Below are 27,601 nucleotides of genomic sequence, written 5' to 3' on the forward strand. Positions count from 1 at the left end.
TTTCTTGGTCTTCCAGACCTCAACTTGACCTCCACCATTCCTGTTAACTGCCATTTCTTAATTACATTACGAACTCAGGAAGTAGCTACCTGAAAACTCTTTGCTATCTTCTTATAGCCTTCTCCTGCTTTGTGGGCATCATTTATTTTAATTTTCAGAGTGCTAGGCAGCTGCTTAGAGGAGCCTATGGCTGCTGATTGTTGGGACAAGGTTTGAGGAGTCAGGGTATTTATAAAGCTTTGAAATTTGTACCATCTGGCCTTTTATATATTGGCGAGACCCGACGCAGACTGGGAGACCGCTTTGCTGAACACCTACGCTCTGTCCGCCAGAGAAAGCAGGATCTCCCAGTGGCCACACATTTTAATTCCACATCCCATTTCCAATCTGACATGTCTACCCACGGCCTCCTCTACTATAAAGATGAAGCCACACTCAGGTTGGAGGAACAACACCTTATATTCCATCTGGGTAGCCTCCAACCTGATGGCATGAACATCGACTTCTCTAACTTCCGCTAGACCCCACCTCCCCCTCGTACCCCATCTGTTACTTATTTTTATACACACATTCTTTCTCTCACTCTCCTTTTTCTCCCTCTGTCCCTCTGAATATACCCCTTGCCCATCCTCTGGGTCCCCCTCCCCGTCTTTCTTCCCGGACCTCCTGTCCCATGATCCTCTCGTATCCCTTTTGCCTATCACCTGTCCAGCTCTTGGCTCCATCCCTCCCCCTCCTGTCTTCTCCTATCATTTTGGATCTCCCCCTCCCCCTCCAACTTTCAAATCCCTTACTCACTCTTCCTTCAGTTAGTCCTGACGAAGGGTCTCGGCCTGAAACGTCGACTGCACCTCTTCCTAGAGATGCTGCCTGGCCTGCTGCATTCACCAGCAACTTTTATGTGTGTTGCTGTCCTGTATAATCTATCTCCTCCCTGCTCCCTTCTGGCAGAAGATACAAAAGGTTGAAAGCATGTACCAACAGGCTCAAGGTCAATGTCTACCCTGCTGTTATCAAACTCTTGCATAAACCCAGACATCCCACCTCTCCTGGAAGTTCAGGGAGTCTCCTGCATATTAATCGTGGCTCCCCGATGCCCGCAAATTATATACAATATCACGGAAATCAATTTTTTGAGAGCGAGCGAGAGAGACTGAGAGTGCTAGAGCGACCATGAGAGAGAGCGCGAGCAAGAGAGAAAGGGAGAGTGAGAGAGAAAGTGAGAGCACAAGCGAGAGAGAAAGCAAGCGAGAGCGTGCGCGCGAGAGAGAGGGAGAGCGCGAGATAAAGCGAGAGCGCGCCATGGCAGAGTGTTCCAAAAAAAAGGAAAATATAAGCGTATGTCACCCCAGACTACACTAAAGTGTACCCCTGCCTAATAGGGTTCAAAATAATGACAGTGTTGCTCGCTGCACTGTTAGCAACAGTGACTTTTCTATTGCCCGTGGTGGGTTAAGACTGTAAAAGACATGTTGAGGTGAGTTTAACAGGTGTCATTCATTCATTAGCATAGCTAATGTTATTTAAACTAGCTGGATAGCTGCTAAGGAGCTACTATATTGCAGACATCCCACCTCTCCCGGAAGTTCTGGGAGTCTCCTGCAAATTGTTGGTGCTACCTCCCTGAAATGAGTCTTTGCAGGGTTGGGATGTCTGTAAACCTCTTGTGTGATAAAATGGACTCGGCCTCATAACCTTCCACATAATGTTGCACTACACTTTGCAATAATTTTTACACTTTATTCTGCATTGTTATTGTGTGTTGCCTTATTCTAACCCAATACACTGTGTAATAATTTGATATGTATAAGCAGTATGCAAGACAAGCTTTTCACTCTGTCATGGTGCATGTGACAATAATAAACTAACGCCATGCACCTGCACAAATTCAGCAGGTTGAATGGTCTCCCATGTCCAAAGAGCACATGATTAGAATTTAGTAGATTCAGTATTTCAGAAAAATAGTGGCTATGTGAAATCATCTGCTGGCATGGTGAAACATTTCTGTGTTAGAGATTGTTTCATTTCTAACTTCAATTATCCCGAATGGAATGCTTCAAGCTATAATAAAACGTTTAGTGGTTTGTAATATTGCTATTGTGGAATTTGGTTGTATCACAGAAAAATAATTGCAAGTGGGAGTGTTGTACACGTGCAAGAAATGCAATTATCTTTATGGTAAATATCATTAAAATAGAAGTGTCGTTAGAGCAGACAGAATATAAAATCTATTCTTGTAAGAAAAAAACTAGTATACTATTTATTGTGAGTTCTGTGCTCATCCTGTTCCTCGTGCTATCCCAGTATAAATCTACCAGTTATGCCTGGTGTAGCTTCCATTGAGATTTTTTTTAACTCTAAAGCACTTCAGTTTGGCAGCCAAATTTGAGGTGCTCCTACGAAAGCTGCTGGTCATGAACGGTGATTGGTCACCCTGTTTAAAATAATACAAGACCATTCTTTTATTTTGCTGGTTTTCTGCTCCTGCTTTTCATCTCCTGACTCCATCTTTGACAGCATGGGTTATTGAATCTTTGATGGATCCATTAGAGAGTAGCTTGTTGAGCATATGGCTCAGCTATTGTAGTCACCAGACAGAAATGGGTGACCCTGTTAGCTTTTGGGTAGGTCATTTGTGGGAATGGCTGCTAGGCTGCACACAGTGAGCTGAGTGATATCTCTCTCTGAAGTTTCAATGCCAACTTCATGCTGTGCTGTTTGGCTTCTTCTCACCCCTTCATTAGCTATTGCAGGATAACAATTTGACTGAAACTCCATATGTGACCATGTTTTATTATTTAAGTGTGTACATCCTCAAAGATGGTTATCAGCCAAAGAAACTGTATCTTTTGCACCAGAATCCATTGAGGCAGTGCAGATCTGTTGGCTCTGAATTGTATTAATTGTTGTAAAATACTAATGATTCACACTGCCATTAATGTGATCTATTTGATGTAGTAAGTTCAGAGTTAATCCAGCAGAATGCTCAAATACTTTGAAATATATCCTTCAAGCAGTCCATCGCAATATCAAATTCCTACCAGTAAACTAAATAATTTTGTGCCAACAGTGGTCATTTACTGGTTGATGTTTAATAAAAGGGGCTTTGAGCTACTTAGAATCCCCAAATCTTCTGTGTGGTTCTGCATGATAAATCAGATGAAAACTGAGTCAACCCCTCATCTGGTTTACTATACAAGGCAAGAATACATGAGCAAGCCCACTTGCCAATTCTGTCTGCTTTGATACTTCAGTTCAGCATAACGTTTGATTTCCAGCCATATCAAATAATAATCCTCATTTGATTTACCAGGTAAGCCTTTGATTACTGAATGAGTGTGCCTAATCAGTGACACTGAAAAATTGTGTACTTAAATTATTTTCTATTTGGGGTCTAATCGTCTTCCATTTGAGGTTATAAAATAGAATTTAATAACATAGTTTTAGGAAATATTTTTGTCACTGAGTTACTTAATTTCAGGTTTTTGGATGGAAACTCAATGTTACTGACTTCCAGAATTCACTGTTCACTGGGAGGAGAGAAATAGATTCATAGATGAATCTAACTTCTGGAGCACCTGCCATCTAACCAACTATGTTTCTTTTAATTTTTGGGAACCTTTGACCCATTACCACTCAAATTTGAGGAAGAGTATTTAGAATGATGAAAAACTGAGTCTATGTGTTGGTGTTGCATTGAAACCCAATGTTAATGGTGGAAGGAGTGCACTGCATCCCAAACTAATGACATTGCCACCTCTACCATAGTGCATATCTCTTATTGGCCTCATTGGCTACCTCAGAACCCATAGCCTGAAATGAAACATCCCTACTGGGTATTTCCAGTCCATGAGCATTCAAAGTGGAGAAGGAGCACCCTGGACAACACTGAGAACCAAGAGGCAATGATTTAGAAGCCCTGATCAAAGTCAAATTTATTGTTATATGCACAAGTACATATATGCACAGATGCGATGGAAAAACTTGAAGTAGAGGCATAGCATTAGAGATACAACAAGTGAAGCATACGTTATGAATTATAAAGGAAGAACATAATTAGAACAAAAAGCCAAAATGCACTGTAGTACAAAGCGGTCATAGTATTGCGATGTCGAGGTCATCATTAGGTTTGTGCAGGTTGCTTCTATGGAAGAGTGTGCTGTTTCCACTGTTGCATCATTAGCCACCTTGGACCTTGCACCACCTGAGAGAAAGTGGTGTGATCTGCCATGGTAAAACATGTACAGTTTTGAACTTAGTTTTCTTTTGACTGCAAGAAAGAGGTGACATTGCCAGGAGTAGATGTTGGTTCTTTGATCATCAAAGAGATTGTATTAGACTTTTAATTCGTAAAGCCCCACTTGCAGAGCACTGCTTGCCAAGTTATGTGTATGGATTACTGAATGGGGTCTCTGGTGCATATGGGTTCTTCTGATCAGATGTCAGAAAAGATATTTCTCCATTTCAGCTCTCGAGTGCTAGGGTTAGAATTCAGGGAGATGTTTTTCTCTAATTTACAACAAAGGCACGTATAATTTTAACATAATTTCTGTGAATACAATTCTGCTCAAGCATCATTTGCATGGGAGAAGATCAGGCATTCTCCAAATGCAGGCCTGATTAAGGGTCTCAAAATGTCAACTGTGTATTCTTCTCCATAGATACTGTCTGACCTGCTGAGTTCCTCCAACATTTAGTGTGTTGCTCCATATTTCCATTATCTGTAGATTCTCTTATGTTTAAGCTTTCGTTTACATTTTTATTATGGAAATCTATATTGATGCTGTTTCCCATAATTTCTCTGCTGGATAGGTTGGTTTTTGAGAATGGTTGTACAAAGTCTTGCTAGGAAATGTCTTTTAGTTGGAGGTACTTGGGCTGTATTGGGGGAGAAGATGCTATATCCAGATTTGAAGCACACTACTTCCTGGAGGGGTCTGGAAACTCTTCAATAATTGCAACAGGCTTGACCTAACTCCCACGACAAGGCAACTTTGTCTGTTTTCTTTTCATTGCGTTCTCCCTGTTAGAGGGAATACAGAATTTCATCAGTGTTTAAAGTTCAAAGTACATTTATTTATTTTTGAAACAATATTTTTATCGATTTTACATGTATTTCACATATGTAAATAAACGATAATAATTAAACTTAATAGTGAAGCATGTCCTCATGTTTTTCACAATCATCAAAGGAAAAGAAATATAACATTTCATGTACTTCACATATTCAACAAAGAAATAAAATAAAAATACATCAGGAAAAAAAACCGTAGAGGCACTCAACAACACACAGCTATTTCAAAATGACTGTGCACCTTGACGTCCAAGAAACTCCAATAAAGGTTTCCACACATTTTCAAATTCTCCTGCCCTTCCTCTGGTTACGTAAGTCAGTCTCTCCAATACGATACAAGATGCCATCTCCTTCACCCATACATGTATCGATGGTACAGTATATCCATTTTTCTCCAAGATAAGGCTATCATCCTCCTGGCCTGCAGGAGTCCAAAGTCAATTAAAATTGACTGTTTTGAACTAACAGTAAAGTTCTTTGGATGTATACCTAGCACACACATTTTTGCTTGGTGAGGCACCTTTACTCCAACAATCTCAAATATAGTCTGAACAACTGTTTTCCAGTATATTTAAAATTTTGGACAGTCCCATACACAGTGAAACAGAGTACCCTTTTCTTCTGAACATTTAACACAAGTGCCTGGGATGTCAGAGGACCAATAGTTCAGTTTGACTGGGGTAATATAAGTTCTCATTAACCATTTGTATTGTAATAGCTTCATTCTTGTGTTAATTGATTGTTTTAGAACATAGAATAGCCCTTCGGCCCATAATGTTCTGCCGACCCTTAAGTCCTGCCTCCCATATAACCCCCCACCTTAAATTCCTCCGTATACCTGTATAGTAGTCTCTTAAATTTCACTCGTGTATCTGCCTCCACCACTGACTCAGGCAGTGCATTCCACGCATCAACCATTCTCTGAGTAAAAAAACCTTTCTCTAATATCCCCCTTGAACTTCCCACCCCTTACCTTAAAGCCATGTCCTCTTGTATTGAGCAGTGGTGCCCTGGGGAAGAGGTGCTGGCTGTCCACTCTATCTGTTCCTCTTAATATCTTGTATTTGGGCTTTTAAGCATGCCATTTCCCACTCAGTTTCTTGTGTGTCCTCTTGAACATCCAGTCTCCATGCTTCTAGCCTGTCAATGGTGGACTCCTTATCATATGACAAAGCTATATAGAATAAAGAAATCTGTTTCCTCCCCTTTAGGTTTAGAAGTGTGAGATTTTCAAGATATGATAGTGGTGGTTCAGATATTAAATGCATATATTTTGATAGTATGAAATGTTTCAGCTGCAAATATTTAAAGAAGTGTTTTTTAGGAATATGGTATGTCTGATACAATTGATCAAATGTAATAAGATTACCATTCATATAAAGGTCCTCTGTTTTCTGCACACCCTTATCTGCCCATATTCTGAAACCACCATCTGCTCTTCCTGCCCTGAAGTATGTATTGCCCCATATTGGGGAGAAGTGAGAAATGGGAGGAGTATCTTTAATATGCTGATGTGCTTTATACCAGATGTCAGTAGTTTTCGAGGAAAGGGTTCTCTGTTGTTCTTTTCAGATTTCTTGGGTCTGCAGAGTATAGATAGAGCTTTAATGGGAGGTTTAGTACTGATGTCTGTTCAATATTCACCCAGGCTGGATGGGCCTCCATTGAGAAATAAAACATTGCGGAACGTAACTGAGCAGACCAGTAATACCATTTCAGGTTCGGGAGCTGTAGCCCTCCCCTTTCATAAGGCAGGTGTAGCAGCCTAAGTCTTAGTCTAGATTTTTTATTATTCTAAATGAATTTACTAAAATTACTATTAAGTTTATCAAAAAATGATTTTGGTAGTGGGAGAGGAAGTGATTGAAAAAGGTATAGAAATTTTGGTAGTATATTCATTTTGATCATGTTTATACGGCCAGTCATTGATATGGGTATTGTTATCCATTGATCCAATGTCTCCTTCACTTCGCCCACTAGTGGATCATAGTTTGTTGGGACAATCGTTTTAATTTCAGGGGTAATTTTAACACCATGGTAGGTAAATCCTTCCTTTGCATTTATAAATGGGGTTTTTATGACTGGTTTCAATCTTTCTTCTTTGTTCAAAAATAGTATTGATGATTTTGAGTTAATGTTATAACCAGAGAACTGCCCAAACAATTCAACCTGTTGCATTAAGTTTGGAATACTGACGGATAGGAAAGGAAAGGTATATCGCATCCGGAGTTTCTCCGTTTAGCTGACGATTTCCCTGTACGCCTCTCTGACGTAGAGGGGAACCTTGTACGAGGCAAGTTACAGCAGTGGTTTGCCATTGCCTTCTGCCGGGTGAGTTTCCAAAGAGATCACCAGCTTGTAACCCAGCACGGATGGAAAGCGTACAGGGGAGTCGGCTGGATTTGAACTCGGGACCTTTCGTCCTGAAGTCCGACACTGATGCCACTACGTCACCAGGACAGATAAATTTGTTTAAAAAAAAGAATCACGTCATCAGCATATAGGGATATTCAATGTTCCTGTTCTCCTAGCTGGATGCCCGACGGGCCTGTCTGCATTCTTATTGCCATAGCCTGGGGTTCTATGGCCGGTATAAATAACATTGGTGACAAAGGACATCCCTGGCGAGTAGATCACTCCAAGATGACTCGTTTAGAAACTATACTATTTGTTAAGACACTGGCTATTGGATTTGTATGTAAAATCTGAATCCATTTAAGAAGTTCTTTCCAAATCCAAATCTAGGCAATATATTCAATAAATATGGCCATTCTTTTCTATCAAAGGCCTGCCAAGCATCCAGTGATAATACTGCTGTATCTTTAGCGTCAAATTTTTCATGAATTATGTTAAGAACTCTTCTAATATTATGAAATCCATGGCGTTTTTGCACAAAACCATTCTGACCGTTATGAACTAGATGTGGGATATGAGGATCTACTCTTCTTGCTAAAGCTTTACAAAGTATTTTTGTGTCCGATCCAATTAGACTTATCGGTCTAAATGAGGAACATTTTGTAGGTGCTTTGCCTGGTTTCAAGATCAGCGTTATCACTGCCAGCCTTAAAGAGAGTGGGAGAGTTCCATTCTGATAAGACTTGTCATACATATTTAAGAGTGGAACTAGTAATTTTTCTTGAAATGTTTTATAGAATTCAATTGGTAGGCCGTCAGGCCCTAGCGCTTTACCACTGTTAATATTTTGGATAGCCTGTGACATCTCTTCAATTGTTATACCTCTATCTAACTCCTTTTCTGCATCTCCTGTCAGTGTCTGGAATTGAAACTGATCAAGAAATGTGTCCCGTTCTTCTGAGGCTTAGGGGCATTCTGGTCTATATAAATATTCATAAAATTCTCTAAAACTGTTATTAATTTCCAATGGGTCTACTGTTAGGCTTCCTGAAGAAGTTATTATACTGTTAGTTGCTCTATCAGACTGTATTTTTAAAATTCTCCATGCCAAGAGTTTCCCAGCTTTTTCTGCTTGATCGTAATAAGATTGCTTCAGCCACATTAAACCTTTTGCAGCTTTATCAGCAGATAATTTATTATAGTTGGCTCTCAAAAATAGCCGATCTTTTTGTTTTGTTGGATCATCCCTTTCATTTAGTTCTATCTCTAAAGATTTAATTTGTTTTTCCAAAGTTTCCATGTCTATTTTTTGTTGATTGGCCTTGGAGCTTGTATAACTGATGACTTCTCCTCTAATATATACCGTGAATGCCTCCCATCTCGTGCTGGCACTAGTTTGATCTGTATTTAACTCAAAATAACTATCTATTTTAGTTCCCACAAATTTAACAAAGTCTGGGTTCTGTAGCCGTCTCACCTGAAATCACCAGTTAGGGGGACTGTGAATGAATTTCTCCATATGAATACTTAATGAAATAGCAGCATGGTCACTTATTGCTATGCTATCATACCAGCAACTTTTAATCTTTGATACGAGCTGTCTTGAGACAAGAAAATAATCAATACGAGAACGAGATTTACATGTACTTGAATGACAAGAGTATTCTATTTTGCCAGGGTTTTGTTCTCTCCATACTTCAACCAAATTTATATCCACAATGTATTGTTTTAGTAATTTTCTAGTTTGTGCCTTATAGCAGTGGTCACCAACCACCGGGCCGCAAAGCATATGCTACCGGGCCGCGAGGAAACGATATGAGTCAGCTGCACCTTTCCTCATTCCCTGTCACACCCACTGTTGAACTTGAACGCACGTGAGGTCATCAGTCGGTCATTAACCTGCAACTACTCGATGAGTCAAAAACAAACGTCGCTTAAGAGTTTCTTTGGAAGAGATGGTAGGGGACATAAAAGGCCTAACGATGATGATAACGTAGAGACAGCTGAGGCCAAGACTGCAAAAAAAAAGAAAGCTTCCTTCAACAGAAAATATGACGATTTGTACATAAAATATGGCTTTATTGCGACCGGTGACTCGCATGCTCCAAGCCACCTGTGTGTGATATGTGGAGACAAGCTGTCTAATGAGGCAATGAAGCCCTCAAAACTGCTTCGGAACCTTGAGTCCAAGCACTCTTCACTTAAAGACAAACCTGTTGAGTTTTTTGTGCGGAAGAAACGTGAGCAAGCGGAACAGAAGCAAGTGCTGAGAGCCACCACCTCCACAAATGCTGCTGCTCTGAGAGCATCGTACTTAGTGGCTAGCTGTATTGTAAAGGCTAAGAAGCCTTTCACTGTTGGTGAAGAATTGATTCTGCCTGCTGCCAAGGACATGTACCATGAACTGTTGGGAGAAGCTGCAGCTAACAAGATAGCACAGGTTTCTCTTTCAGCTACCACAGTATCAAGGAGAATCGATGACATAGTGGAGGACATCGAAGCACAGCTGTTGGAACGGCTTAAGGAGTCTGGTTGCACTACCTGAGTCTAGTTTCACTACCCAAGTCAAAGAGTTTGCTCCTGAATGCCAGTCTACACACTGTGTCACACACAGGGAAATGCTGGCTAGCTGAAAAATGTCACCTGATCTTACAGCGTATTGTTACATAACCGGCAACAATGAATATCAATCGAGACAGGTTATATAAAGACAACCAAACATTTATTATACACGGATAAACGATAGAAAAAAACAAACGAAAACCTTAACTGGAAGTTAACCGCTATGCAGCCGTTCAACAAATCATCACTTGGCACTGGTTCTTAAAGTGTTAAGTGCGGAAACAGTTCTTAAAGCGGTAAAGTCAGATATAGTTCTTAAAATGGTAAATTCGAAGTCCAACAGATTTATACGTTCAATTGGGAGAGGCTTCTCTGGAGAAGGATTTCTTCATAGACGCGACTTTCCTGCTGGTTCTGTCCAAAGGATTCACGATGCAGGAAATAAACAGTTTAAAACAACGGACCTTAATTTCTTTTAGAGAGAGCAAACCTTTGCATGAACTTCCTTGCTGTTTTGGCAAGGGTTATCTTCGACGCAGGTCGCTACTTCTTCAACGAAGACTCAATAAGGTCGATCCTTTGTTAAACTGCCGAACGATACCGACTCCTCTCAATCCTTCGGGTCCTGTACTTCGATAAAGTCTTCACTCTCCCGTACTACTGCTGGAATAAGGTACATCAACACATCTAGCAAAAATTGCCAATCCAGCATTGTTGTACCTTGCAACAGAATGCAACATTCTGTTTTTTAAAAATGAAACTGCGTCATAAAATAAATACGCAACAGAAACGGAGACACAGATGCACGCTCTAGCTGGAAGACTAAAAACTAACTGCGTCACCTGGGGCCTTCCGTTATACACCCGTGGTGCACATGTCATCACGTGACCTCACATCGGTGGGAAAATTACATCAGGTGACCTCCAAAAGACCATTACATCATTCTCACAAAAAAAATCACAGATCCCCTTGAGGTATGTAACAGTATTGAGTGACGTTGAAGTTATCAATCACATCAAACTGAACTCGCACCTGTTTGAGCAGCTTTGCGAAGAAATGGATGCGGAGCACAAACGCCTTCTCTTACACACTGAAGTCAGGTGGCTGTCAAGGGGGAGAGCCCTGGCCAGGGTTTTTGAGATAAGAGAGCAGCTACAGAGATTTCTTTCAAGAAAGAAGTCACCACTGGCAGCACACTTCAGTGACGAGGAGTGGATAGCAAAACTCGCCCATCTGTGTGACATCTTCAACCTGCTCAGTGAACTCAATTTGTCACTTCAGGGGAGAATGACAACTGTCTTCAAGTTGGCAGATAAAGTGTCTGCTTTCACAGCTAAACTGGAACTGTGGGGACGGTGAGTGGATGGGGCATATTTGACATGTTCCCAATGTTATCTGGGATTTTGGGAGAGACTGAGGCTGCACCGTCCTTCTCACAGCTGGTGCGCAATCACCTATCTGCACTGTCGACAGAATTCGAGCGTTACTTCCTAACCGCAATTGACCCAAGATGTGCAAAGGAATGGGTCCGTGACCCATTTGTGAATGTCCTCGGTGAATCATCCATGTCAGTGCGAGAAGAAGCAACTCCTCGAGCTTGCAAATGACGGTGGGCTGAAAAATATGTTTGACATAACATCTCTGCCGGCATTCTGGATCAAAGTCAAGGCTGAATTTCCTGAGATAGCCACGAAAGCACTGAAAATGTTGCTTCCATTTCCAACATCATAACTCTGCGAAGCGGAGTTTTCTTCAATGAATGCAATGAAAACTAAATTGCGGAATAGACTGGACATAAGGATCCCCCTAATAATTGACTTATCACTATATTCATGTGAGGAAAATATGCGCTGTGTTTAATATTAAATTCATTAGATACACTCATTTTCGTTTCTAAAAGGGTTTATTAGCCACTGATAAGTGACTTATAGTTGACTTATCACCTATATTCCGGTCATGATTAACACCCCCTGCCCCCCCAGTTGGCCGGTCCGCAAGAATATCGTCAATATTAAACTGGTCCGCGGTGCAAAAAAGGTTGGGGACCCCTGCCTTATAGGTATCACAGCCTGTAGAGCAATCCATTGCTATGTCTAAAGTGCAAATAAAGTCTCCTCCAATGGTATAAGAGCCTCGTAAAGTGGACACAGTAAGGAAAAAATCTTCAAAAAATTTAGGATTATCCTCATTTGGGCCATATATTCTGACTAGGTTTAATGTGAAAGAGAGGATATTACCTTGCGTAATAACATACCTTCCGGCTGAGCCTTGGATTGTTTTCATAGTTTGAAATGGTATTGTTCTATGAATAAGAATAAATACACCTCTAGCATAATTGTTATATGTTGCATATATTACTTAGCCAGGCCATCTATTCCATACCAATTTAATATCTGAGGCTGTCAGATGGGTTTCTTGAAGAAAAATTAATTTGGACTTGAGCTGTCTGATCATATTTATAACCTGTTTCAATTTGGTTAACTTCTTTTAGTTCCTTAACATTCCAGCTTGTGACTTTTATATTAAAGATATTCTGAGTGCTCGTTTGTTCCATATCTAGTACATGTCAATTATACCAGGAAAAGGAGTAAGAAATATTACTGCTGTGTTGGGTGCATGATATACATAAAGAAAAACAAAAAAACACATATACATTTACACATATAGACATTTGAACTCTTGAATTCCCCCTCCCTTACTCAAAACAACAAGCTATAGGGCTTGTGCTGATCCACTCTATGGAGGAGCAGCTAAACTATGCGCATCTAACTTCATAGGCAACTAGTGGTGTCCATCAACAATGTACCTTATTATATCTTGAACATTATATACTCAACCCACTTAACATAAAAATAAAATCGAAGTAGCCACTGAACTGTATGCCTGTATTGCCTATTATAAATGTTAATTCAGGTGCATGGAGTTTCATCTCAGTAGAATTAAGGTTTCAGCAAACAAAAATATTATAAGTAATAAAAATAGACAAAACAATAAAGCTATTGTGGCGGCATAAGCAACCTCTTAAATACAGTACCTTTTCAGGAATAGGATAAAAGAAGCTTAAGTGGCAGTTCTAGTTTAAAAAAAAGGAAGAAAAAAAAGATGTCTTCTGGGACTCAGTGTAGGCTTATATCTGTTAAGCAGTCAGCATCAGCTGATTCTCATGGGTATGGAAGTAAACAAATCTCACCACTGCCTGAATAGACCCCTCAGGTGTGTCCTCGATGGAAATCTTCTGCCTCTTTTGGTGATGAAAACAGGTGTATTTTCCCATTGTAAAGGACCTTCATCTTGCATGAATTATGTTGAAATCCGTGGAAAGTTCCTTTTTTGACGAACACTCTTCTGACCGCGTTGAACTCATTTCACTGTCGCATGGTCTCAGCTGAGAGGTCCTGAGCAAAGAAAAGCTTGCTTCCCTTGTACTTGATATTACGCTGTTTAGTGGAGCGGAAAACAAACTCCTGGTCTTGAAATTTCAGGAACCGAATGAGAACCGCTCTGTTCTGATTTAGTTTCGGCGGTGCTAGAGTTCGGTGAACTCTTTCTAGAATGAAGGATCTGTCGCTGTCCAGCTTCAGCCAGTGTGGTAGCATGTTTTGAATGAACTCCAGCAATGGTTGGTTTCCTTCAGCGCCCTCCAGGAGGCCAAACAACCGCAAGTTTTCCCTTCGACTCCGATTCTCCAGGTCTTCAGTCTTGGATTCCAGGTAGGCGATTCGTTTCATGGCATTGGTTAGTTCGGTCTTGTTCTTTTCCATGTGCTCCTCTGCCGTCATTATTCGGTTTTCAGCCTCTTCCATCCATGTGGTATTAGAAGCAACATTTCGCTTCACCTCCGACATATTGTTTTCCAAGGCAGCGATAGAGCTGGCCATCTTACCCAGGCGGTTATCTATACTGTCCAGTTTGGATCCAAATCCTCCAAACTCAGAGCGAAGTAACTTTAGTTCAGCTAGCACCGCCGTCAGCTCCGACATGTTACTAGTAGCTTCCTCGTCTTGCTTTGTCGATGGAGTGTTGATTTTCAGTTTTTGGGAGCCGCGTCTTCGGGTGAAAATATCACACTCCTTGATTGTAGTCATTTTTGACACAGTTGGTATTGTTAACTTAGGTTTTTAAAGTTGTTTAGTGCAAGGTTGTACAGAGCCTCCACGTTAAGCTGCCATCTTGGTTCATGGTTCCAAAGCGCCCCCCCAAGGTACATTTATTATCGAAGTATGTATATATCACCATATGTTTCCTTGAGATTAGTTTTCATGTGGGCATTCACAGGCAAATAAAGAAGTGCAATAGAATTTAAGAAAAACTATGCGTAAAGTCTGACAAACAACTAGTGTGCAAAAGAAGACAAATCATGTAAATAATATAAAAAATACTGTGTTGTAGAACCCTTGAAAAGGAAGCCTGTAGGTTGTGGAGTCAGTTCAGCTTTGAGGTAAGTGAAGTTGTCTGTGTTGACTAAGGAACCTAACGGTTGAACTGTTCCTCAACCTGGTGGTATGGGATGTAACCTGACCAGTGGTAGTAACGAGAAGAGAGTATGGCTGGATGATGGGTCCTTGATGATGGATGTTGCTTTCATATGGCATTGCTCCTTGTAAATGTGCTCAAAGATGGAGAGAGGGTTTTACCTGTGATGAACAGGGCTGTATCCACCACTTTAGGTGTACTTTTCTGTTCCCGGGCATTGGTATTTCATACCTGTCAGGATACTGTCCACTCTGCATGCATAGAAGTTTTAGGTGATATGCCAAATCTATGCAAACTTCTAAGAAAGCAGGGACACTACTGTGCCTCCTTTTGATGGCATTTATGTGCTGGTCCCAGAAAAGATCCTCTAATATTGTAGAGTTAAGGAATTTAAAGTTAGTCAGTCTAGTTGCCGTCTTGGAGCTTTAGCTTAGCTTTGTGATGTATGTGTTATTTTGGTCATGCTTTGGCAAATGATTGTGGGGCATGTGCTGAAGAAGTTTCTGCAGGCATCCTGTATAGTCTGTGGGCCAGATCTCCCGAGGACATCATTGGTGATCCAGGATTAGCTGCAAGCACACTTCTGAGGCACTGAATCTCATTTTCTGCTCTGACTTAAAGCATAAAACCCAGTGTGCCCAGTTGAAAGAGAAATGCTGTGCAGATGAATATGCCATTTTTATTCTGAGTCAGCAGCTGCTTGTTCTGAATACAGAAGGTAAATTTGCCGAGTATAATAAAGGCTCACTTTTTAAATACCATTGCTTCAAGTTGTCTATCAAAAGTAAGTGGGCAAGGGTAACAAGTGATTCTTATTGACCAAGCAGTCCAATGATGCACCACACACAATGCTGGAGGAACACAGCATGTTGTGTGTGTAACTCAACATTTTCAGAATCTTCAGAATGCCTTGTCTGCAGTTTAAAGATGCAGACTTTATATGGGATATTTGAACAGTGTGATACGACAACTCTTTTTCTGGACTCTTTGATACCTTCAACATGGCAATAAATAGTGCGTTGGAATCACTAGTTCATGAATTACCTTGACTTTAGACTTCATTTGGCTTTTAACAGGTCATGACATGCAAAATCTCCGATCATTATGGAAGCAGGTCCAAGAAATTTTTCCATAAATGGCGCAGAAGGTGATTTGTTTCAGGCTTGGAGTTCTGCTGGTAGAGGCCACCTTCTGTTTTGAAGAAACCATTTTCTGAGTGTTGCCTTTTGTTGGGCTGAGATTGGAATAATTTCTGAATCCTCCTCGCTTTACACTTGATGTGGACTAGGATATGGATTGTTTAAAAAATATCATAGATTCCTATTGTCTTTTGTGTTATGAAATTGTTGCATATTTCTGCACACAACCATTAAGTATGAAGTATGAATAAGGTCAGGTTTGTTGCTCTTGTGTGGTTCCAATAGTTAATTCTTATGCAGTGTGCTTTCATCCACTCCTCCATCATACCTTAACCCCTTACCCTCTCACCTACCCTGCTCTGAACAATGAGTGAAAGTCACAAGAGCCATTTTTTTTCCCTTAGCCACCTTGGGTGCAAGTTACATATTTTTAAGCCATTTAGTTAACAGAAAGTCGGTTTAAATCTCTTTAACATAGATTATTTGATGGGGCTCAGCTGAAGATCTTTAACAGTGAAAATGCACCGAGGAGTCTAATCTGTCCCTTCTCCGTGAACATATCATTTGAGTTTTGTTTTCTGTTTTGGATATTCATTTGTTCTCAGTGGAGTGATGGATGAGCTGGTTTAAGCAATATTTTAATCATTGTATTTGGTTTGATTGGGGACTGCATGCTCCACTGAACTGCTTTTCAGATAATATTTGAAGTTGGTGGGTGTTCTCTGGATGATGCTTTTAAAATGGGTATTCCATAAGCCAAGTGTAGAAGTGTTTAGAAATAATTCACTGTGGAGGCCAGTTGGTGGGAAGATTCATGTCTATGGATGGCTGCTTTAGTGCAGTTTAAGTGCACCATTGGAGAAAGTTAAAACTCAAGAGTTTTACATGGAGTTGATGACAGCTGTTGAGAGGAAATTGAGCATTCAGATATTTGGTTTATTTTGGTCAAATATAGGAATCAATCAGGTGGTTAACAGTGCAGAGAATCTCAAAGGAGGGAAAGACTGGAGTGAAAGTTAAATTCTACTTGATATTTGCAGTAGGAATTGGAACCGATGTTGAATTTATTTAGTAGTTATTACTGGCAAATAAATGTGCAAGAATATGTATCACTGAGAAGTAACTTGCAAATACTAGTTCTTCAGCTGAATAGAACCTGAGATATGTGGTTAATCATGACTGCACCTTCACTGGAAATGTACATGTATGATGTGTGCAGAAACTAAATGTAGAAGTGGGTGTAAGTCCTTCAGCTCCTCAATTGTATTCTATCACTTTAGCAACGGTGTCATGGCTGGTAGCCTTGCCTGTCAAAAATCTACAGTTTCACCCAAAATAGTTTGGTTCTGTTTGCAGCCTGAGTGTGTTGGTGGTCAAGATGGTGCCTGCTTTGGTCGACATCGTCTGGATAGATGATGAAACCATATATTTCACTTCTTTTATGTATTTTATGTTTTGTTCTTCATCTTGAATGTGATCTGGAACTGTTGGAGGCAGCGATTAGCCAATTGGAGATCGTTATGATGTTTCAGTGCACGGCAGTCTCCGAGGGGATTCCGGGAAACAGAGGCTGCATGTGGGAACCTCATGGTGAGAAGGCTGCAAGCCAATGTTCGACTCCATTTCACCAATTAAAGCTTCCATTATTGGCTGATTAAAGCGACGAGCGAGATTGAAATGCTAGCTGTCGGCCTTTTTTGTCATTGGGGAATCGCTTTGCTGTCAGAGAGGGGAGACTACCTTTTTATTGCTAGTGAGACCACTCTACTACGGAGAGGGAGACTGCCTTTCTGTCACTGGTGAGATTGCTCTGTTATGAAGAGGGAGAATGTTGCCCAGGTTTTCTGCATTTTGCATGTGGACTTGGACTGTGCACTTTTTTTTCAATCTTATGGTTTTTTTATATTCTCTATCTTTCCCCCTAATCTTTCTGTTTTTTTTTGTGTGGGGAAGAGGGATTTGGGCTGATGGTTGTGCTGCCTTTCTTTTTCTTGGTTTCATGGCTATCTGGAGAAGAATTTCAGAGTTGTATACTTTTGATGATAAATGAACCATTGAACCTTTAGAATGAGTTCTAGATTTCATTTGTTCACTGTATGCTTTCTGGTTTAATTCCCAAGTGTTCCAGCTCTGATAGTAAGATCACACCTTCTTTGCTTTGCATTTGTCCTCTTGTCGGTAATGGTGCCATTGAACCATTATCTCAGCTCCAGTGACTGAGGCTCAACCCTGAGCATCTGTGTTGAGTTACTGTATTTACTCTTTGACCTCATGAATGGTCCTCGTGTCTGGTTTCTTCCAATATCTCAAACCTTTGCATATTGATAGGTTAATCAGCCACTGTATGTTGCTGCTAGTATTCTGATGTGGGGTGCAGGCTGGTGATGTCTTATTGTGCATGTGAGATATGAGACGAAGAAGAGGAGGTGGCACGATAGCGTAACACTATGACAGCGACCTAGGTTCAATTTTGCTGCCGTTTGTAAGGAGCTTGTAGGTTCTGCCAGTGACTACTTGGGTTTCCTCCATTCCAAAGACATACAGTTATTAGGCTAATTGATTGCATAAGTATAATTGGGTGGCATGGGCTTGTTGATCTGGAAGGGCCAGTAGCTGTGCTGCATTTCTAAATAAATAGGAAATGAGATTAGTGTAAATGAGTGCCTGATGTTCAGAATAACATGGTTAAAGGGCCTGTTTGCAGGCCATGTAACTCAGAATATCTATCATAGCAAAACACTTTCTTTAAAAGCCTAATGGAACCTGTTCCAATTTAACTGTCTCAGCCCCTTAAATGACCTTCTTATGAAGGACAGGGTGAAGTATGCTTTTTCAAAAAAAAAGGTTTCTCTTTCTCTTCGCATAATGCCTCACCCTCAGATAAATGTAGCACTAAACTCTGCAAAGCAGCTGATCCAAAATAGTCAAAGCTGCTTGTGGTTGAGACTGAAATGCACAAACCCATGACTGACTGTACAATATTTATCAGTAAACCAGTGGGTTAGGCTGAATAACGTACAGATTTAAATAGACTAGTGGGCAAGTCACACCGAGGTTCTAAATTAGTGGCAGTCACTATTGCATTAACAGTGGCATTGTTCAGTTCATATTGGTTAAATACTGTGCCTGCCTCATTGAACAGAAGCTAACAAGGACTGCTATTTCTAACCTACACAGCAACCACAGCTGCTACATTACATCTGGGGAACAGAGTAATTGTAAATGCCTTTTTTTAAGAGATTGTGTGTGGTTGCTTTCAAATTCACAAGTACTTGTCATAATATTTCACAGAAGAAAAGACTTGAAAAATCTATAAAAGATTCTATTTTTTTCTCACAATTTGATGTTACTGATGGGGCAGAAAATATGAATGAGCACGTTGAACAATAACTCAAGAGTATTTTTGTAAGATATGTGATGGGATTGTTTCCAAGAGCCAAATAACCTATTTAACCTTTCACCTTGACAATGTCATATGGATAAGTTAATGACGTGACTTTACACAATATTCCACTGACTGCCTCAGTGCAAAATTGCTCAATTGGCCTTTTATTCTCCAAAGCAGATGATGGCAGCTGCCTTCCAATGTCTGGTTTGTGGGCTTGAACACTGGTCGAAATTTCAGCTCCCTTTTCTATTTGCTGACAGCATGTGTATTCCTTTATAGGGGATCAGAAGGTGAGTAATTCTCCATTGGATCTTGGCACCCAGCAGATCACTGTTAAAACATTTACTATAATCTGCTGCTTAATGGCAGTTATACCCTTTTTGAGGTGATAGCTAATTTTTTTTCAAAAGACGAAGCGTGGTAAAACTAGTAACTGCTTGTTAGTGGTTTAATTTTTTTAATGCTGTGACATATGGTTCACCTGACTGTAAGTAAACCAGTTATTTAATTTTGGATTCCTACTTCACCTTCTGTCTTGAGACCATATTTAAATCAAATTTTATGTTCGTAGTATAGTGCTTTACTAGTAACATGCATAGTTCTTAATATTGCCAACTAGTTATCAGGTGTACAAAGTTTCATATTTCTAAGTTGTGATTCATTTTCCATACTCTGTCACAGTACCATTTTATTTATAACACAGTTCATTGCCTGGACAGAATACTCATAGCTGCTCAACTGGTTGGTGCACCATTGCCCCTCCCAGTCACTTCTGCATTTGAAGTTTCAATAGATTCTTCCAATGAAAGTGGCTGGTTGTGACATATGTAAGATAATTATTGTATCGCAGGAACCATCTGAAACTAACAGAAATTCAGGGACCTGTCTGCTATCTCAGTTCTTGTGTAGGATACGTCTCTTCTATCAAGATCTGGAGAAGTCACTTAAGTACCATTTCATTTGATTATCTGAAAGCTTTTTAGGCAGCTGTTCAGAAAATATTCTTTTCACTGGTAGTGAGACATTTTTCTCTGAGACCTTTCTAAATGGTAAAAATGCATAGTTAGTGATGCAGATTATTACCAGAAATCAAATTTATTGAGATAGAGCATGGAGTATACAAACTCCTTACAGACAGTGGAAAGATTTGAACCTGTGTTACTGGTACTGTAAAGCATTGTGCTAACCACTTTGGTACCATGGAATAGTATGCTCTGATTTTCATCTGGGGGTGGGGGTGGGGTGACCAGAAAAGATGAATTTTTTTTTTAACAGGAAGAATGTTATTATTGCAGATGAGAACACATTCAAATGTGCAGTTTGGAAATTGGCACAGAAACTTTAGATGTGTACTGAACTTCAGTGTTGATGGATAAATGTACTTTGTCTTTTAGCCTGATACTTTGCAGCGTTTTGGGGATAGGTGCTGTATTATAGACAGTGTAACTGTTGTTTGTTGTTTCCTTGGTAATAGTACTTTGTTAACATTATAGTGCTCAAAGCCCAGCAATGATGTATGAAATGTGATGACAAATGGGTAACAAACTCCATTTCATTCCATACCCACATCATCATAGGCATAGGAGGTTCTGCAGATCCAGAGTAACACTCACAAAATGCCGGAGGAATTGTTCTGCTGAGTTCCTCCAGCATTTTGTGTGCTGTCTCACATTATTATTATCATCAGCTTTATTTGGATTTTTCATAAGTATGTTTTCCTTTGAACCAGAACTCCATTTTTTTTTTTGGAGCACTTTCCTCATTGATGTAATGCGACATATTCAAATACACTAACAGCTTATATCTACATAGTTTCTGTCTAACAGGGTAGGAGCACCAAGGTGTTGTTTCACAGGGTGGTTTAAACAAAATTGAAAGTAATGAGGCGGGGCAATAAGGTGGGGAAGAAGCTTGGTCATGGAAACAAGGAATGCACTGAAGGAAAAGCCTCCAAAGGTTGGAGCCATTACTTTGCACATGACCCAGCTTCATCAAAGGCACAAGCCTCAGTGCCACCAAGGACATCTTCAGAAGCTGGTTCCTCAAGTACTGCCATTAGTACTTCAATCCTTAATGATAGTTCCTCAAGCAACTATCAGTAAGGATCCTCACCATCCAGGAGATGCTCTCTTATCATTGCTACCATCAAAGAGGAGGTCCAGGACTCTGAAGACACACACTCAGCATTTCGGGAACTGCTTCTTCCTTTACACAGTCAGATTTTTGACCAGATAAGTAACAGAGTCCTGAATAAGGTTCTTGGCCTGAAATGTCAACACTTTATTCCTCTCTAAAGATGCTGCTTGAGCTGCTGAGTTCATTTTGTATTTTATATATGTTATTCTGGATTTCCAGCATCTGCAGAATCTCTTGTGTCGCTCATTTTTTTCTGCTCTCTTCTTGCACAACTTATTAATTTTGTTACCCACAGTATTTCTTAAGATATTTTATAGTACGTTTAATTGCATTGTACTGCTGCCACAAACAACAAATTTCATGATGTACATTGGTGATAATAATACTGATTCTGATAAAAGTAAAAGTTTATGGTTGTTTGAGGTCAGTCATTCCATATCTAGATTTGGCATGACGTTTTAAACTTCGACAAACTTCTGTAGATGTGTGGAGGAGAGTATATTGACTGGCTGTATCACTGCCTGGTATGAAAACTCCAATATCCTTGTATGGAAAAAGCCTACTGGTAAAACACGCCCCTCCATTGAGCACATCTACAATTATTGCAGGAAAGCAGTATTATCATCAGGAACCCCCACCACCCAAGACGTCCTCTCTTCTTGCTGCTGTCGTCAGGAAGAAGCTACATGAACCTCAGGACTCACACCACCAGGTTCAAGAGCAGTTATTACCTCTCAACCATCAGGCCCCTGAAACAGTGGGTTTCACTCAACTTCACTTGCCCTGTCACAGAACTGTTCCTGCAACCTATGGTCTCACATTGAATGTCATTATCTCCATATTTCATGTTCTCCATATTTAATGTTTGTTTGTTTATTTACGTATTATTTCTTTTTTATTTTGTATTTGCACAGTTCATTGTCTTTTGCACACAGGTTTTTTGCTCTGTTGGGTGTGGTCTGCATCCTAGAGTGCTTAAGGAAGTAGCCCAAGAAATAGTGGATGCATTAGTGATAATTTTTCAAAACTCGTTAGATTCTGGACTAGTTCCTGAGGATTGGAGGGTAGCTAATGTAACTCCACTTTTTAAAAAAGGAGGGAGAGAGAAACCGGGGAATTATAGACCGGTTAGCCTAACGTCGGTGGTGGGGAAACTGCTGGAGTCAGTTATCAAGGATGTGATAACAGCACATTTGGAAAGCGGTGAAATAATCGGACAAAGTCAGCATGGATTTGTGAAAGGAAAATCATGTCTGACGAATCTCATAGAATTTTTTGAGGATGTAACTAGTAGAGTGGATAGGGGAGAACCAGTGGATGTGGTATATTTGGATTTTCAAAAGGCTTTTGACAAGGTCCCACACAGGAGATTAGTGTGCAAACTTAAAGCACACGGTATTGGGGGTAAGGTATTGGTGTGGGTGGAGAATTGGTTAGCAGACAGGAAGCAAAGAGTGGGAATAAACGGGACCTTTTCAGAATGGCAGGCGGTGACTAGTGGGGTACCGCAAGGCTCAGTGCTGGGACCCCAGTTGTTTACAATATATATTAATGACTTGGATGAGGGAATTAAATACAGCATCTCCAAGTTTGCGGATGACACGAAGCTGGGTGGCAGTGTTAGCTGTGAGGAGGATGCTAAGAGGATGCAGGGTGACTTGGATAGGTTGGGTGAGTGGGCAAGTTCATGGCAGATGCAATTTAATGTGGATAAATGTGAAATTATCCACTTTGGTGGCAAAAATAGGAAAACAGATTATTATCTGAATGGTGGCCGATTAGGAAAAGGGGAGGTGCAGCGAGACCTGGGTGTCATTATACACCAGTCATTGAAAGTGGGCATGCAGGTACAGCAGGCGGTGAAAAAGGCGAATGGTATGCTGGCATTTATAGCGAGAGGATTCGAGTACAGGAGCAGGGAGGTACTACTGCAGTTGTACAAGGCCTTGGTGAGACCACACCTGGAGTATTGTGTGCAGTTTTGGTCCCCTAATCTGAGGAAAGACATCCTTGCCATAGAGGGAGTACAAAGAAGGTTCACCAGATTGATTCCTGGGATGGCAGGACTTTCATATGAAGAAAGACTGGATGAACTGGGCTTGTACTCGTTGGAATTTTGAAGATTGAGGGGGGATCTGATTGAAACGTATAAGATCCTAAAGGGATTGGACAGGCTAGATGCAGGAAGATTGTTCCCGATGTTGGGGAAGTCCAGAACGAGGGGCCACAGTTTGAGGATAGAGGGGACGCCTTTTAGGACCGAGATTAGGAAAAACTTCTTCACACAGAGAGTGGTGAATCTGTGGAATTCTCTGCCACAGGAAACAGTTGAGGCCAGTTCATTGGCTATATTTAAGAGGGAGTTAGATATGGCCCTTGTGGCTACGGGGGTCAGGGGGTATGGAGGGAAGGCTGGGGCGGGGTTCTGAGTTGGATGATCAGCCATGATCATAATGAATGGCGGTGCAGGCTCTAAGGGCCGAATGGCCTACTCCTGCACCTATTTTCTATGTTTCTATGTTTCTATGTCTTTCATTGATTCTGTTATGGTTCTTGGATTTATTGAGTATGCCAGTAAGTAAACAAATCTCAGGGTTGTACATGGTGTCGTATACGTACTTTGATAATAAATATCCTTTGACCTTTGACCACCGGAGTTCATCTGCACTGTGATATTAGCTCAACTATTTTCAGTTGCTTCCTCAATTAATTTCTTTCCATGTTATGTCAGCAGTGGAATTGTTTGGTGCTATTTGTGTAATATTCAATTGTATTCACAACTGTCAGCAAATGAAGCAGTCCGTGTTGCCAAGCAGGGATACCTGCATAATACACAAATCTGCCTTGACCGGTGGTAACTATCTACTGTGCCGCATGAATGCTTATAGTTGGACAGTAACAAGAAGAGAAAAAGAGATCTGTTTGTATTGCTTGATCCCGTTTTGCTGATTGAGCCACAGTGCTAAAATTGCCCATCAGCTGATTTCCGTCACTCAAGAGCAGTCAAGCTGAAGCTGACATCAGGGTATATTTGTTCATTATCATCAAGCTATAATGATATTAATTGCATGTGCAATACTCATCATTTTAAACAGTATATTGGCTGGTACATTTCCATGAGATCATCTCTTGAGAGGTTTTGCTTCAGCATAGTTCAGTTCACAGACTGTATGAAAGGGCTTGACCTGAAATGTTAACATCTGCTGTTCTCTCCCCTTCACCACCCTCCGGGTGCTATCTAACTTGAAAATTTCTAGCATTATTTTAGGCGTCTAGCACCCCATAGTATTCATACCTTCAAATCCCATCTTGGCAATGTAACTGCAACAAATTTTGGATTAGGATATGGTTGTGTACCTAATATTTCAATAATATTTGAATAATGCTGTAAATATGTTGTTTAAGCATTCTTTGTCGACATAACTTACTACGAGTTGTGTGTAAAAGTGCACGAATGGCTTACAACATCATGCCACCGCGTCATATGTGTGTGCCCCGCATAAATTAAGAACTAAACTAAAACATGCAGGTTCAAGATCAGTTACCATCCCTCAACCATCAGACTCTTGAATAGAAGCAGATGGTGACACTCATTTGCCCCATCATTGAAATGTGCCTATAACCAATGAAAGTGTCTGGTCACTTTAAGAATTCTTTATCTCATTTTCTGATGTTTCTGTTATTTATTGCTATTGTGGCAGCCTGCACACGCGGGACTCGAACCGCCATTGGGAGCCGCGGGCAGACACGCGGTAGCACATTTGGAACTACCCACTCGGGGCAGACCTTCCGGGGACAGTCTAACGTCACGTCCGCCTCGCGGGTCGCAGGGCCCCATGGGAGGGGAGATTTAAGCGTGCGATTTTGAATCAGTAAAGGCATTCTGAGTTCAACTCTCTCTGCCTCCGTGTGTTTCTTTAGTAGCATGTTTGTGTGTGACTACACTATTTATTTATATTTACATATGCCCAGTTTTGTCTTCTGCACTCTGGATGATCTTTCATAGATCCTGTTATAGTTACCATTCCATAGATTTGCTGAGTTTGCGCACAGAAAAATGAATCTCAGGATTGTATATGGTGACATACTATGTAATATGATAATAACAATTTACTTTGAAATTGATCCCCGGCTTCTTCTTTCCTTTCAATTAGTTTTATGATTTAGAGATACAAAACGTGACAGGTACATATTCCAAAAAGCTTCGTTTCTCCAAGAGGTGGAATAACAATTTGGGTCGCACGTTGTTGTCCTTTCTGTTCAGGTTTGAGCATTGTTTTCAGATTCAGTTTACTTTATTGTCATATCCACCAGGGTGCAATGAAATTGCTTGTGTGACTCTTGAAGAGTAAACGGTATCCATGGTAACAATAAATGCAGCATTAAATACAGTGGGTGTAAAACTACAATGCCCGTAAAATAGTGCAATCTGAAGTGGAGCGAAAAGAAATGCTGAAGAATTAATACTTGAGTAACAGAAAGGTCGAATTAAGATCTGAAAACATAGTGGACTCGGGAAGGCAGTGTAAAAGAGGTAATTGGTTCAGGAATCATACAGTTATATAGCACAGAAATAGGCCTCTTGGCCCAAGAGGTTCTTAACAACCAAGTACCTCAGGTTGGAAGAACAACACCCTATATTCCATTTGGATAGCCTCTAGTGTGATGGCATGAATATTGATTTCTCCTTTCGGATTTAAAAAAAAAATCCATCCTCTTTCCCTCCCCCTTCTATTCTCCATTCTGGCCCCTCATCTCCCCCAGGTCTCTTCATCCTTCCCTTTCTCCAATGGTCCACTTTCCTCTCTGATCAGATTCCTTCTTCTCCAGCCCTTTACCTTTCCCACTCACCTAGTTTCACCCATCACTTTCCAGCTATTCTCCATCCCCTCTTCCCCCCCCCACCCCAACCTCTTTATTCTGTCATTTTCTTTTCCAGCCCTGAAGAAGGGTCTCAACTGGAAACATTGGCAGTTTATTTATTTCCATGGATGCTACCTGACCTGCTGAGTTCCTCCAGCATTTAGTGTGGGTTGCCTATCCAAGCTAGTCTCATATGCTAGGGTTTGACCCATAATCTTAGCCACAGGGTAATGCAACACGGAAACTGGCCCTTTGGCCAAAGCTGATGCATATTAATCACAGCATCCTCCCTGTAGAGAGGCTACCGATGGACTTAAACAGATTAGAAGAATGGGCAAAAAAAGTGCCAGATGGAATACGGTGATGCGATGTATACGGTCATGCACTTTGGTAGAAGAAATAAAAGTGTAGACTATCTTCTAAATGAAAAGAAAATTAAAAAATCTGAGGTGCAGAGAGATTTGGAGTCCTTGTGCAAGACTCTCTAAATATTAAGTTGCAGGTTAGGTCGGTGGTGAGGAAGGCACATGCGATGTTAGCATTCATTTCAAGAGGACTAGAATATAAAAGCAAGGACCGTTTTGGCTTTATAAAGGACTGGTAAGGCCTCACTTGGAGTATTGTGAGCTGTTCTGGGCCCCTTACCTAAGAAAAGTGTGCTAACATTAGAGAGGGCTCAAAGGAGGTTCATGAAAATGATTCCAGGAAAGCTTGTCATATGAGGAGCGTTTGTTGGCTCTGGGCCTGTACTCACTGGAATTTGGAAGAATGAGGGGTGACCTCAGTGAAGCCTATTGAAAGTTGAAACCCCTTAATAGAGTGAATGTGGAGAGAATGTTTCTTATGGTAGGGGAGTCTAAGACCAGTGGACACAGCCTCAGAATAGAGGGGCATAATTTTAGAACAGAGGTGAGGAATTTCTTTAGCCAAAGAGCGGTGAATCTGTGGAATTCATTGCCACAGGCAGTTGTGGAGGCCAGGTCATTGGGTATTTTTAAGGCAAAGGTTGATAAATTCTTGATTAGTTAGGGCATGAAGGGATACAGGGAGAAGCCAGGAGATTGGGCTGAGAGGGTAAATGGATCAGCCATGATGAAATGCCAGAGCAGACTCAATGGGCCGAATGGCCTAATTCTGCTCCTATATTTTATGGTCTTATAGCCATCCAATCCCCATCCCTCCAGGTATCTATCCAAATGCCTCTTAAATGTTGCAATTCTACCTGCCTCAATAATTTCATCTGGCAGTTCATTCCAGGTACTCATGACCCTCTGGGTAATGAAGTTGCCTCTCAAGTCTCTTTTTAAATATCCCTCTTATTGGATCTGTGGCCTCCTGTTTTAGCCCCACTTATCCATGCCATTCATAATGTTGTGAACCACTCTGAGGTCACCCCTCATTCTTCTGCATTCTAGTGAATAAATATCCAGTGTGGTCAACCTCTCCCTATAACTCAGATCTCCTAGTCCAAGCAGTATCTCTTCTGTATCCTCCCCAAGCTTGGCAATGTCGCTCGTGTAACAGGCTGACCAAAACTATACCTAATACTCCAAGTGTAGCCTTATCAACTAACTGTATAACTACAGCATAATATTCGTGGAATGGATGGAA

General features: G+C 40.8%; 1 protein-coding gene across 6 annotated transcripts in view; it reads left to right on the top strand.

Moving 5' to 3' along the window:
* LOC140187049 (band 4.1-like protein 1) overlaps positions 1 to 27,601 on the top strand; it is a 337,723-nt gene that overhangs the window by 88,993 nt on the left and 221,129 nt on the right. The window contains exon 2 of one of the 6 annotated variants that reach the window (XM_072241962.1): positions 19,169 to 19,281. The exons of 4 other annotated variants lie outside the window; for them this stretch is intronic. The gene's annotated coding sequence lies outside the window, so the exon portion shown is untranslated. Of the gene's footprint in view, positions 1 to 19,168; positions 19,282 to 19,917; positions 19,940 to 27,601 lie in introns of those variants that run through there. One more of the 6 variants, XM_072241972.1, reaches the window with a different exon arrangement.

This window comes from Mobula birostris, chromosome 2 (assembly GCF_030028105.1).
Source record: "Mobula birostris isolate sMobBir1 chromosome 2, sMobBir1.hap1, whole genome shotgun sequence".
Lineage (NCBI taxonomy): Eukaryota > Metazoa > Chordata > Chondrichthyes > Myliobatiformes > Myliobatidae > Mobula > Mobula birostris.